Genomic DNA, 12,555 nt, shown 5'->3' on the forward strand with positions numbered 1-12,555 from the left:
CCCGGAAGTGACGTAAGGGCTTTTTCAAAACTTTATTACAATGCGCCTTGACTAAATAATTACATTTATACACGGTTAAAACAGAGGGGGAAACAATTTAAACATTTCACAGTTTTATTTCCTTAAATGTTATTATAGCTAGTACCATAATATTTATAGTACGTCAATTAAGCTTTTCTGATTTGTTGTTTTTATCAATTAATTTGATAGGATTCGGGCATCCTACTCTACAACATAACGCACTTATTAACAAAAATATTATAAAACCCAAGAACAAAATAAAAAATAAAGACAAAGAATTCAATCCAACATGGGAAACTTGAAGTTAAACATAAAATTAATTATACAGCATGTAGGGGAGACCGGGGATGGTTGTAACGCGGGTGAATTGTAACACCTCCAGTTTATCCAATTTAATTCAGTGTTTGATAATTTCCCTAAATGGTGCTGGTATTTTTTTTTATCTTTATCTTTGTATTCCATTTTAATATAATAAAGCATGTTATGTCAGCTATATCATTATACTAGCGATAAAGTAATTTTTATTTATCTAGTCTTATTTTTTCTACAAAATTGTGCCTATAAATGTATTACTCCCGCAGCTTTTTTTAAGCCCTTTAACCTACAACTTTCCTGAACATAATCAAACAGAAGCTTATTTCAATATTAGCTGACAAAGAACAGAATGTGTGTGTGTGTGTGTGTGTGTGTGTGTGTGTGAGAGAGAGAGAGAGAGAGAGAGAGAGAGAGAGAGAGAGGCCGTCCATTCATCATTGATCCACTGCAGGACTGTGTTTCAGGGGGTGTGAATTATGGGCCCCTGCTGTCACTGTGACTGCTCCGCGTTGGACATTTCACCTCGCCACTGTAAATTTAAAAAGGGGATTACATTTTGCTGACTACTAATTTCACAGCCGTGGCTCGACCAAGTGAAGACAACTGGTCGGTCCCGCTGACAGAAGACTTATTACAGTCCGCAATTGCAGGATTTGGGATTTTGAAAGGGTCCGAATAAGGCTACCGGGAAAGAAAACGTAATCTGGATGACATTGAACCTCAATAGGTTACCGTTTACACATTTAGACTACGGACTCCTTTTCTCCAGGAGAAAAAAAAAAAAAACGTTTTGTAGTTGACTGGGCGTTTTGGACGCATTCGGTAAACGGTGATGCTACGGCGGCGCGCAGGAACCATAGAGGGAAGAGACAGGTGAGGTGCGGCTAAGGAGCTGCTGTTATTTCAGAGAGGCTTTGGATACCGAGAGCTCGTGGCATCCATCACCCTTTACTCCACAGAGAGGACGAAGAAAGACCAGAGAGGGCGAGTTGGCGACTGGCACCTGCCTCCGCCTCCCTACCTGGCCATCTGGTGCGGTGAGTGTGCCAAATGGTGAGATTGAGAGATGGATATGCTGTGAGGGAGACGGGGGGTGGATGCATGAACAGGTATATACAGCATGTACGCAATTGTATTACTGCCGCCAAATGCGATGCTGCATTATTACTCTACCGGGTGTGTTTGGCATCGCCCGGTCCTCTTTTGGCATGAACTGCTCTTTGTGTCTGATGCAAGTTTGATGTTTTATTTGCATTGGCTGCCATGTGCATATCTTTGTTACATATCATTGCTCTTTCACGTGTTGCATAGTATTTTACAGTGCCTGTTCTTTCACACAGATTTGAAGTGATGTCTCAGCAAAAATAGCTCACAATACTTGCCCATTATAAGACTGCAATGCAAGGACTAGCACAAAGCCTGATTGACATTCTTATTTAGATCACGACCGGGTGTCATAGGTCGTGATTAAAACGAGGCTTATTGCTTTCAGATGTTATATTTAATTGTTCCCCAGTGTAAATTCGTCATGTTTTATTAAATGTTTGCTTAGGGCTTCCGGTTAAAGGTCACATGTGATGATTTGGAAGCCCATAAAGTCAATTGATTATGTCATTACTCACTCACAATAGAGAAACAGGAGTGGCATGATAAATGCACAGAGCACACCATACTGTATTTGCTGTTGCCAGTGCAGATCCAAAGGATGTCTGACAAAAACTAGAGAAAACTCAAGAGAGAACTCTAAAATATATGCTTTGTCCAAAATGTGTCTTGCACACTTACAATAAGGCATCTAAATCGCCCATAACCACACCGCACACTCATATCCTCCATGTCCCAAATTAAATGCTCACTGCTGTCCCAGGTCTTACTGAAGTGATTTAGTAGTTATATGTAATTTATTGTTTACAACTTCATCCTTCACACTAACAGCTATCGAGTTCCACAGAAGGACTATAACAGCTCCAGCTGCTGCTGTTTATGTTTGGTGTTTCTGTGTAAGTTGAAGAGAGGTTGGAGACAAAAAAAAAAAAAATAGAAGAAGGAGGGGGAGGAGGCGAGACAGAAACACAGACAGACAGACTGGGGATACAAAGGATAAAGTGTGGCAGATAGCAATCTGGTGTATAGGCTGCAGGGGGATAGGCTGAGGGTGTAAAAGACAGAAAAATAAATGATGGAGCAGAGAGCTCAGTGTGAACGAGCGTTGAGGGAGAGGGGCTGCAGACAGCAGTCTAAGCGGGTGTGAATGGTCTCACTGTTATCCCTGCTGCCCACACAGACAGCCACACAGCAGCCGTGTGAGCAGGTGCTAACCCCACCACACAGCAACCGCAGGGAACAACAGGTGCAGCCACTGTTTCCTTTAGCCTGCCTTTAGAAGGCAGTGTAACACCCGCCCATCTCGAGCATCCAGTCCATACTGAAGGGAACCAAATTGATACTTCAGTCTACATTTAGGAAAATAGCATGCAATGGCCAGGCTTGAGTAATTCAATTATAAAATTAATTATGCTGCAAACAAAGTTGGAACCACTTGAAGCAATAAAGCCGAGCAGGCTGCAGGTAAAAGCAATCTAAGAGAGCCTCACGGTGAAACAAATGCCCACAGGGACATTTAATGAGCTCTATTGATCACATAGGACCCTATTCAATCACACATGCTAAGCCGTAAACAGGGCACCTCAAGCACGGGGAAAAAATTAGATTGTATTGCAGCATAATTCAGCCTACCCACAAAGAGAGTACAGCAGATTAGTGTGTTGGGGGTTGCTAAGAAGCAAGTTTCTGAAAAATGTGTAGAATGACTGTCTGAGATCTTGTGTGTGTGTGTGTGTGTGTGTGTGCGTGTGCGTGTGCGTGTGTGCATGTGCGTGTTAAATAGAGTCAGATGAAACAGACAAGGACGTTGGAAGCAAAGAGATGTTACCTAACAGCTTCTCTGTTCCTATCGCCAAGAGACTACGTCAAGCAATCGGCGACGAATTGCCTCTCTTTACCTCTGGTACACAGAGAGGAACACTGAGTGATACAAACACTCCTGGTTTTAACACTGTGGGTCTATAAACCTTCAGTTTTCCATCTCTACTTCAAATCAGGGATCTTGGATCTTTTCACCAAGCCTGAACCAACCAGCAAACTGTTTTAAAGCTACCAAAAGATTTTTTTTTTTTTATTTAAATAACTGAATGTTTTTTCTTTATTTTCTGTCATTCGCTGTAACCTATACTCACTGTAGACTTCCTTGTTTTCACCGGTTTTGACACAGCCTGGAGATACCTCCCACTCACTGCTCTGATTATCTATGAAGGAATGTTAATACATCTGAACAACTTACAGTGTTTAGGTGAACTTTAAGTAACTTTCGAAACTTGCTGTATCAACTCCCATCTGCCCTAAAGTAACCACTCCACTCTGTGTTAGACAGTAGACAGGATTATTCTCTAATCTTATCATAAAAATACAAAAAGTTCTGAGTAGTGTCAAGAGATTTGAAGGAATGCTTATTTTCCTCAAAAGCAGCCATTTACAGTATCTTTTGAAGTTCCAGTTTCACACAGAGTGCAGTGTTTATCTGGAGGTAGGGTTTGGTTGGATTCTTTAGTACAAAATGACTTGAAGCTTGAAAGGGGTGTTAAAGACTGTAAACCTCAGGGCAGTAAGATCAGAAGGACCTAGCTGGGCAGGCATCTGCTGGGTCACCTATTCCAGCAGTGTGGGCCTCAGGGAGTCATTGTGCAGGATTAAGAGGGCCAGGCGGTCAGCAGTCACGCAGTCATACTTTCTTTACAGAAACTAACTCTTATCCCGAGACAGGTATATTCAAAATGAACTCCCTTGTGCAAAACATTGTCTGTGTTGATATGAGAGGTTTTCACAAGCCTAACTGGGCTTTTCTCCAAATGTTTAAAAAGGAAAGGAGCAAAATAACAGATATCACACAAGCCGAGGAGCTTTACCTATAGCAAACTCTGCTGTAAATTGTTCATGGGGCCATAAACACATCAAGATAAATGATGTTCAGGTGGCCAATGTGGCTGCACCATGTGGATGTGGATTTGGTTGCTGTTGCTATAGCGTGTAATAATGCCTTGCAGTTGTTTTCAGTGTGAAAATCCCTCATATACTTTACAGTGGCCATGCATCTTCAGTTTTATGACTCTGCCACTGATTCCTCCCCCTGGAGGTGCAGCTTCTTTTTTAATGCATCCCTGTGCACACTGTGTGGCCTCTGCACATGCTATAACGCGCTGACATGGGTGTTCACTTTGAAGTTTATTGTTCTGTCCACTGTATCACCCTAATAACACCTCTGACACTCCCTCATCAGAGGCTCAGGTAGGTAATAGCACATGCGTGGTCTGTGAGGGTGTGACTGTTTAGGGCACACACACATGCATATTTTATGTGTGCATTTGTTTTAGTGTATGTGGGGGTCATGAGAAGTACAAGTTCGTTTGTCTCTCAAATGAAGCTATCTCTTTGTACGCAGCTGGTCCTCCCATTTAACTGCCTGGCAATTTGGTTGTGAGTGGCACCACAGCTGTTTCAACTTACAACGATAAAGGTAGTCTAATCTCTCGCCTTTTGTGATCTCATTTACATCACCAAATTGCAAAGTGAGAAAATGACCGTCCACTTCAAGCTTTTACTGAGGCACTCACACACATCCACACACACACACAAGCAAAATAAGCAAATAACAAAGTAACCTTTTCTCAAATGCCACTGCTGAGACACTTGACTTTTTACTTCTTTGCACAAAGTGAATAGAGGTGTATATATTTCTCTGGAGCTTGGTCTATCTTCTCATATTTTGCTGCATTTGTTGTCCAACAAATTCAGCAAAGACCTAAGCCAATGGCAGGCTTTAGTTATGGCAGCTTAGCCACAGGGATTTGAAGGACTTTTTCACTGTGAGATAAAGGCGCATCCAAGTCCTTTGTCTCAGCTACTCGAGATGGTCTTGTAGCCTGGTGAAGCTTTGTTGTGGCTAATCTTTCCCCATCCTGTCCTCTCCCACACCCATCCCTTCTTTGCAACAAACAGAACTTTTCTCTTTTAATTATGGCTTTTCATCTGGGGGCCAGTCACAACTGAGCAGAGAAGAGCAAACTATAGCAGAGACACAATTATACCTGCGAGGAGGAGAGAAAGCTCTCAGGGGAGGTGTTGTCTCTGCGTACGGGTGTGTACGCTGGAGCTGTGTGTTTGTGTGCATATGTCAGTCCACAAGCAGGTTCTTTGGCATTTTGATATCTGTTGTGTGTAGACCACCTATTGTGAGCTGTGATCCTCTTAGCAGGCTTCTGCCAAAAGAGCTATATTTACCCTTACTGGTGATCACAGCGCATAAAGAATAACATGACGTGAATATGAGCTACCTATCAGCCTGTGCCTCCTTCTGTGCCACCATAAGAGAAGCCACTAACAGGGTATGAGATATATGCTAATGGCTGCCACGTTGAGACATTCGCACAGGCTTTTTAGCATAGTCTTTTTTGAAGTAGAAATATGAACGGCAGGGGTATGTTGAGTTGTGGTCTATAACCAAACAAACCAAAAATGTAACAAAAAATTATATTTTTTGGCGGTTATCACAGTTTATTCATATGAAAACACCAACTTTCCAGCAGTAACATGATTCTTCTTTGTAGTATATATTAGAAAATCACAAATGTTAGCTTAAGACGCGCAGAAGAAAAGATGCTCCCTGGAGACAGACGTCAGTGGACTACCTTGTAGAGTACAAAGTGCACCATTAACACCGTCTGACAAAACAGAATAATAACAGCATTGAAACGGGTCAAATTCATCGATGAAAAACCCTTGTCACGTTGTGTAATTAGACTGCATCTACATTGCCGTCGTACGTACTGGAGTGTGTGTTCGACTCTGTGCTCATAGTGTGTGTCTGAGAGCGTGCACTGCATACTCATGTGCTCGCCTCTAGCTCAGAGCTGTGCAGTGAATGTATATGTGCTTACTGCAGTCAAACTCTGGTTAGTAACGTTTGCCCTTGCTGCAGCTTTGTACAGCACCACACATTTGTGTGTGTGCGCGTGCGTGTTGTTTTCATGTGCATTTCTGTGCATTTCCGTATCAGAGCAGCATTAGAAGTTCAGGCATTACCTGTTTTGTACACCAAATTTTGTCATTTGCGAATGTTTGATTGCTTCACACCTGCTTTTCTGATGTGTGTGTTTAACCCACTGTATGTACATGTCCATTATCCATAAGCTGATAACTCACTGCATCCATAGACTACTGTGTCTGTCACTAGGAGCAATTTGGCTTTAGGCAGAAGGCCTGATTGGGGAAGAAGTCTGAGAGGAGATGGAGCTCTCTCTGGCTAGACTCCAGCTCTGTCCATCCTTTTTTTAATTACCTATGGCACTCACCCAGGGGAATATTGCCCTTCCTCTCTGCCTCTGTATCGTCTCTCCTCTCTTCCTTCATCTCCCTTCTGTCTCTCCGCTACCATCTTCTTTTCATCTCCCTCTTTCGTTCATTCACTCTCACTATCTCTCTCTTCCTTCGTCTATCTGCTTTGCTCTTTCATACATGCACACATAACCTAACAGTACACCGCTTGCGCCTATGCAGAGGTAACCTTTGTATTAGCATATAAATGACCCTGCAGATTGAATCGTATTTTAGGATATTTAACAGCAAAAGACATATTCCCTTAACTGTGACTTAACTGCTCTGAGGAGACAGGCAGCCACTTGAGGGAATATCGCATCCACCTCGATAAGATAAAGACTTGACACAGCGATTCCACTGCCGGAGAGAGCATGATTGTGTTTGTGTTCGTGCATGGGTGTGTATGCACAACAACACATTTGCTCATCACTGTGTTTGTTTATGAGTGCATGTGAACAGGTCTGTCTATATGAATAGCAATCCTTGTATGCATTAATCTTTACTTTGACCTGTCTGTGCGGTTCTACCAGCACTGCCTCCTGTCATGGGAGATTTCTAATACCACTAATAATTATTCCCACAGCAACCATTTTGAATTGGTATGCATGTAATTCATAAAATCACAGTTACCCCAAAGCAAAGTGTGGACAAAAAATGAATAGTTTAATATTTTCGGAAATATGCTCAGTTGTTTTCTTGTGGGGAGTTAGCTGAGAAGATTGAGACCGCTCTCATGTCTGTACGTTAATATGAAGCTACAGCCGTGTTAGCTTAGCACAAAGCCTGAAAACAGGGGGAAACAGCTAGCCTGGTTCTGACAAAAGAAAATCTGCCAGCACTTCTAAATGAACAGATATTGTTTGTTTAATCCATACAAAAACCAAAGTTAAAAATGTGAATTCGCAGTTTTATGGGAGGTTGTGTGCTAGACTATTTTGTGGCTGGGAGCTCTTGCCAGGCAATCAGTGAAAGAGCTAATATTTCACCATGGTCGTTAAGTACTGGTTTCTCAGAAGTGAGTGGAAGAATTCCCAACTTATATTTTGAACATACAAAGTCAGCACTTATTAGACTCAACTCATATTTGTATGATGCAAAGCAGCAATCCCAAGTCCAGCCTTCAACGTGGCGTGGGTGACGTTGGAGATGCTCCATACATGTTTATTCCGTTTTTTAGTGCATAATCTGTGAAATGTGTGGAGATTTTAGTCTTACTTCGAGATATTTTGTGTGAAATGCATCTTGGTACATAAAGGACTACAAAGTAAAAGCTAACTCTGTTTCCTTTTCATGGTAGAGTTTTACAACATGAGTATGATGTAAATTTGAAATAGCTGCTTCTTTAAATTTAGAACTCCTAACAACTTTGTCCTAAAGCTTGAGGCGAGACACCTGACAGAATGCACCTCCTGGTGTTGTTAATGGAAAAGCGAGAGATTTATTTTGTGGAGCCATATAATGTTTCTCTAAACTTTTACTACTATCTGGAATCAGCACTGTCCCATAGTAAGAAAATCATTCTGAAATCTCTCACAGTTACATTTTGTCCGAGCCCCTTCCCTTTTCAGTGGAAATCTGTTTTAAGTCTATTAATGAAGCTATAATGCTTGTAGGGTTGAGTACTGAAGTGTGAAGGTGACCCACTTCTCTCAGTTTAGCCCATGTATGTGTTCATACCCTCAGGCCATCTTACTTTATTCCAGGCTTTAACCTGCACACTGTCCTCAAGGACCAAGTGTGTTACAAATGAGAAGAGGGTGCAAAGGATTCTGTTTCAGCCGAGTCTTCGTGTTTCTATATTGCTGTTTTTTTGGTTGTTGTTTTTGGTTTGGGGTTTTTTTTTACAGTTGAAGCCTTTCTTGATCCATCTTTTTCTTTAATTGTAAATCAACTTGTCATAATAATCGTGCAGAGGAAGTGTCACAGTTTCCATTGACAAAAAAACATTTTAAAAAGATGGCTACCAATACGCATACTTCTTCAAGTAATCACGTTTGTGGCATTACAGCTTACCTTATTCCCAGTAAAGTCAGTGTGTAACAGAACCACAATCACACAGCTAGCTCATGCAGGCTGATAGATTAATTTGATATTGTACTTCTCTGAAATGAAACCCTATAAAAAAAGGCTTAGCAGTGAACATGTGTAATAAATTCACTGTTGTGTTTTCAATTAATATTTTCCATTGCTGACCAATTGATTTCAAATGAGCTATGCTGACTTGCCAGCGCAGTGGATAATGTGGAGACAAAATGCTTGCAGCTCCCCCATCCCCCTCCTTGCTGGGAGAGAGGGGACCCCCGCCTCCTTATATCTGTGTCCATGTATGTGTTTATGCACGCTCATATGAATGTCCATGATTCTGGGTTCATGCTTAAGTTTATGCATCAGTGTGCGCAAGCATGTGTGTATGCTTGCACGTATGTGCATTTAAGGGCGAACCCACCCTCCTCACTTTTTCATCTACTGCAATAGAACATCTCTGCCTAGATTTGCTATTGGTTGCTACGGTAACAAAGGCACTGACTGGAGTGGCTGCAGCAACTAAAGAGAGAGAGTGAGAGACAGAGGGAAAAATTGAGAGAGAGAGAGAGATGTTTGCCTGTAGACCTAATCACAACAACATTTTTAACAGAACACATTAGAAAGCACAGTTCAGAGAGAGTGATGAGCAAAATGTCAACAGCAAGAAAATATGTGTTCAGATTTTACTGGTCCAATTTCTGTCTCACACACACACACACACACATATATCAAAGGATTAATTAATGTCCGCACAATAGTCGGGTCAAGGCTCAAGCATCTCGACAACACTGCTTGCAGCATCCTTAATGTTGGGTTTGGTTAGCTGTGTATCTGTGCCTTCAGGCGGACTGCTTAGGGCCTTTTGTATTTATGTCTCAGTGCTTCCTCATGACCAGTGAGTGCCTCTCAGTGAGGATAGGGATGGTGCTCTTTATTCTGTCTCTGTTTAGCAGGATTTGAGAGTGTATTGATCTTGCTCAGCAGCTTTAATAGTTGAGATGCCTTGTGCAAATATGAGCCTGTCCTACATACACGAACAGCCACAGAGGCATTTTAGGATTGGATCATGGGTAAATATTAAATAGATAATCATGTCAGATCAGCTGAAGCAGATGAACAAGAGCACACTGGAGAAAGACTTTATGAAATGGAGCTCAGTCCGGCTGATGAGGACAAAACATATGGACAGACTGATAAGAGGTGAAAGCGTGTGATTATGCTTTGTCAGATGACCTGCTGATTGGTTAATGATGCGAGTGTTAGCAGGTGATTTGCTAATGGGTCGCTTGATGAGGGTAGATTACACCATGTGGCTGTCGCCGTCATTACATGCATCCCATGATAACAGTGTCAGTGTCACACCATTTAATCCTATCACACCAACACGATCTGACACAAATAGCATAACACCCTTTCTTCTTTCCACCCGTCACCTTGATTTCCTGATACTCATTCTGTCACCAGCGGCCTGTTTTTTATAGCTTGATGAGCTGGAAGTCTGTAGCAGGCGACATCGCTCTTCCTCTTTTTTGTGCTTTACTCAAACCACTCCGTGTTTTTTCCTTCATCTCTCTCTTCTGTCTTTCGGCTCAGCAGGAAAAACTAAGAACCCTTGATAACCAAACCTCCAATTGCTGCCTCAAACCTCTTTTTATAGCCCAGAGCATTAAAATACTGCCTTTGTCATGGCACTGGCCAGCAGCATTGTTGGCCTAGATCTGATGGTTTATCTTATGGATAAGATGGTTGGATCAATAACCTTAATCAATGCACCCTGTAATGAGGAGGCTATATCAATGGTTGGCTGCAGAGTTTTGGGATGTAGCATGTGTAGGCTGTTTGCAAATGGATTTTTGCTCTCTTCACTTGCAGGCCTTTAGTTATTATATGTATGCCAAATATTGTTGTTTTCAGAATAGGTTGAGCTACTTAGAAATGTTATCAATTTGCATGTTACTTGATATGTTTTCAGTTTAATGCAGCTAAACGGAATTTTAAATTCTTTTAGTTTTTGTTTTGTATGTCCATTCGACAGAAGGCCAATCTCTGTATATGAATGGATAGAGGTCAGTGCTTCAGGAATATAAGAACCAAGTTGATGGGACATTCTGAGCCTTGCTAATGTCAAACAAATTATACAGTAACACCTCAACATGAACACATTTAATCTAAATGGATTTTGACACTCCTATTACATTTAAATTAAGACAAAATGTCTGACTTTGAAGTGATAATGTCGCCATGGATTCAGCGAGATATGCTGTAGGCTAACACTCCTGTAGCATTTTATGTACTGTATACTTGTTTGCATTTTGACAAATTGACATCATTAAAAGTATGCTGAATTAACAGTTCCTGTTCTCTAGATTACTGTGATACAGAAGTAATTTTAGAAAGTGATGATTTCCTTGCAAGTTATCAGGGGCATCTTTTGTAAAATCATTTCTAAGCAGATTTATGGACGTTTATTACCTGATGGACATCAGTAATGATATTCTTGGAAAAGATCATGTCTGTGTGTTCAGATTTCACTGACTTCTGACTCTGAGAAGGAGCAGTGTGGGTTTTTTTGACACAAACTGCGTCACATAGTGGGAAGGGGTTAATGTGACAAAGCTGGTCCAAAACTATATGATGCCTAATCTCACTGGAGCACATGTTTCATTTAATTCCATCCATCCATCCTTTCACTGCATACAAGACAACAGAATTTCATTTTAGGTTTAAGCATCAAATTTGGATCCCTCTCATGAAATGGCTGTAATGAAATGAGGCTGACCCTAAAGCTGACTCAATCAGTTCTACTTCAGGGAATCCCAATGGAGAGTCGGACGAAACAAGCCTTCCACCCCCCTCAGGGCTCCTCCAATGCTTCTGATGAGGAGAAAGCTTTAGAGATGTCAAACCTGCAATCTCTGGGCTAGAATTTCATTTGAAGTGGCCCCCAGTGTATAGTATGCGGCCCACTTCACCTTACTGATGTCTTCAAACAGCTTGTCACTCAAGCCCATGCACAGTCTCAAATGTTGGCAATACAGGTGAATGTGCTTATGTATATGAGGATGTGCTCGTTACATCTGGGCGCATCAATCTGGTGTGCTTCAAATAGCAGTTGTCATTGCCTTAGCAACTAACACATCTACCTCTCTACCTGGTCTTCTGTCTTTGAAAACAGTCGTAGCATTTTTATCCTGGAACAGACAAGCCGAGAGATATAAAGAAAGAGAAATGATGGGAGGGGGCGGGTGATGGAGGGAGAGAGATGGAGGATGAAAGGAAATAAGCGGGGGTTGGGGGAAGCAGTGCATTCAGGTTGATTTGATGGGAACAGCATTCATATTGCTCACACCTTTTTCTTCAATTTTCAGCCTTTCTTTTCATTTGTATTTCATCAAACTCCACATTTCTTGGATTTTAGCAAGCGCTCTCAGCAATCCAAGATAAATCTGAGTGCTCCACCTTTTTTGTTCTCCTGGTTTGTCTTGTCTTTTTTCATTCTCTTTATTTCTCCTCTTCTTTTTGAAATATTGTCACATCAAAGATAGTTTGCTACACAAGCTGAGCCACAGGCATTTTGAGTAAATGCAGAGAAAATCCATCCATCCATCCATCGTCAACCGCTTATCCTGCGCACAGGGTCGCGGGGGGCTGGAGTCTATCCCAGCTGACATCGGGCAAAAGGCAGGGTACACCCTGGAGAGGTGTCCATCGCAGGGCCTAAATGCAGAGAAAATCTTCTACATTTTAACATTTGTTTGGTGGTGG

The sequence above is a fragment of the Micropterus salmoides genome, unplaced genomic scaffold, assembly GCF_014851395.1.
Source record: "Micropterus salmoides isolate LMB-PRFRI ecotype aquatic unplaced genomic scaffold, ASM1485139v1 Ms_hic_scaffold_14, whole genome shotgun sequence".
Classification (NCBI taxonomy): domain Eukaryota; kingdom Metazoa; phylum Chordata; class Actinopteri; order Centrarchiformes; family Centrarchidae; genus Micropterus; species Micropterus salmoides.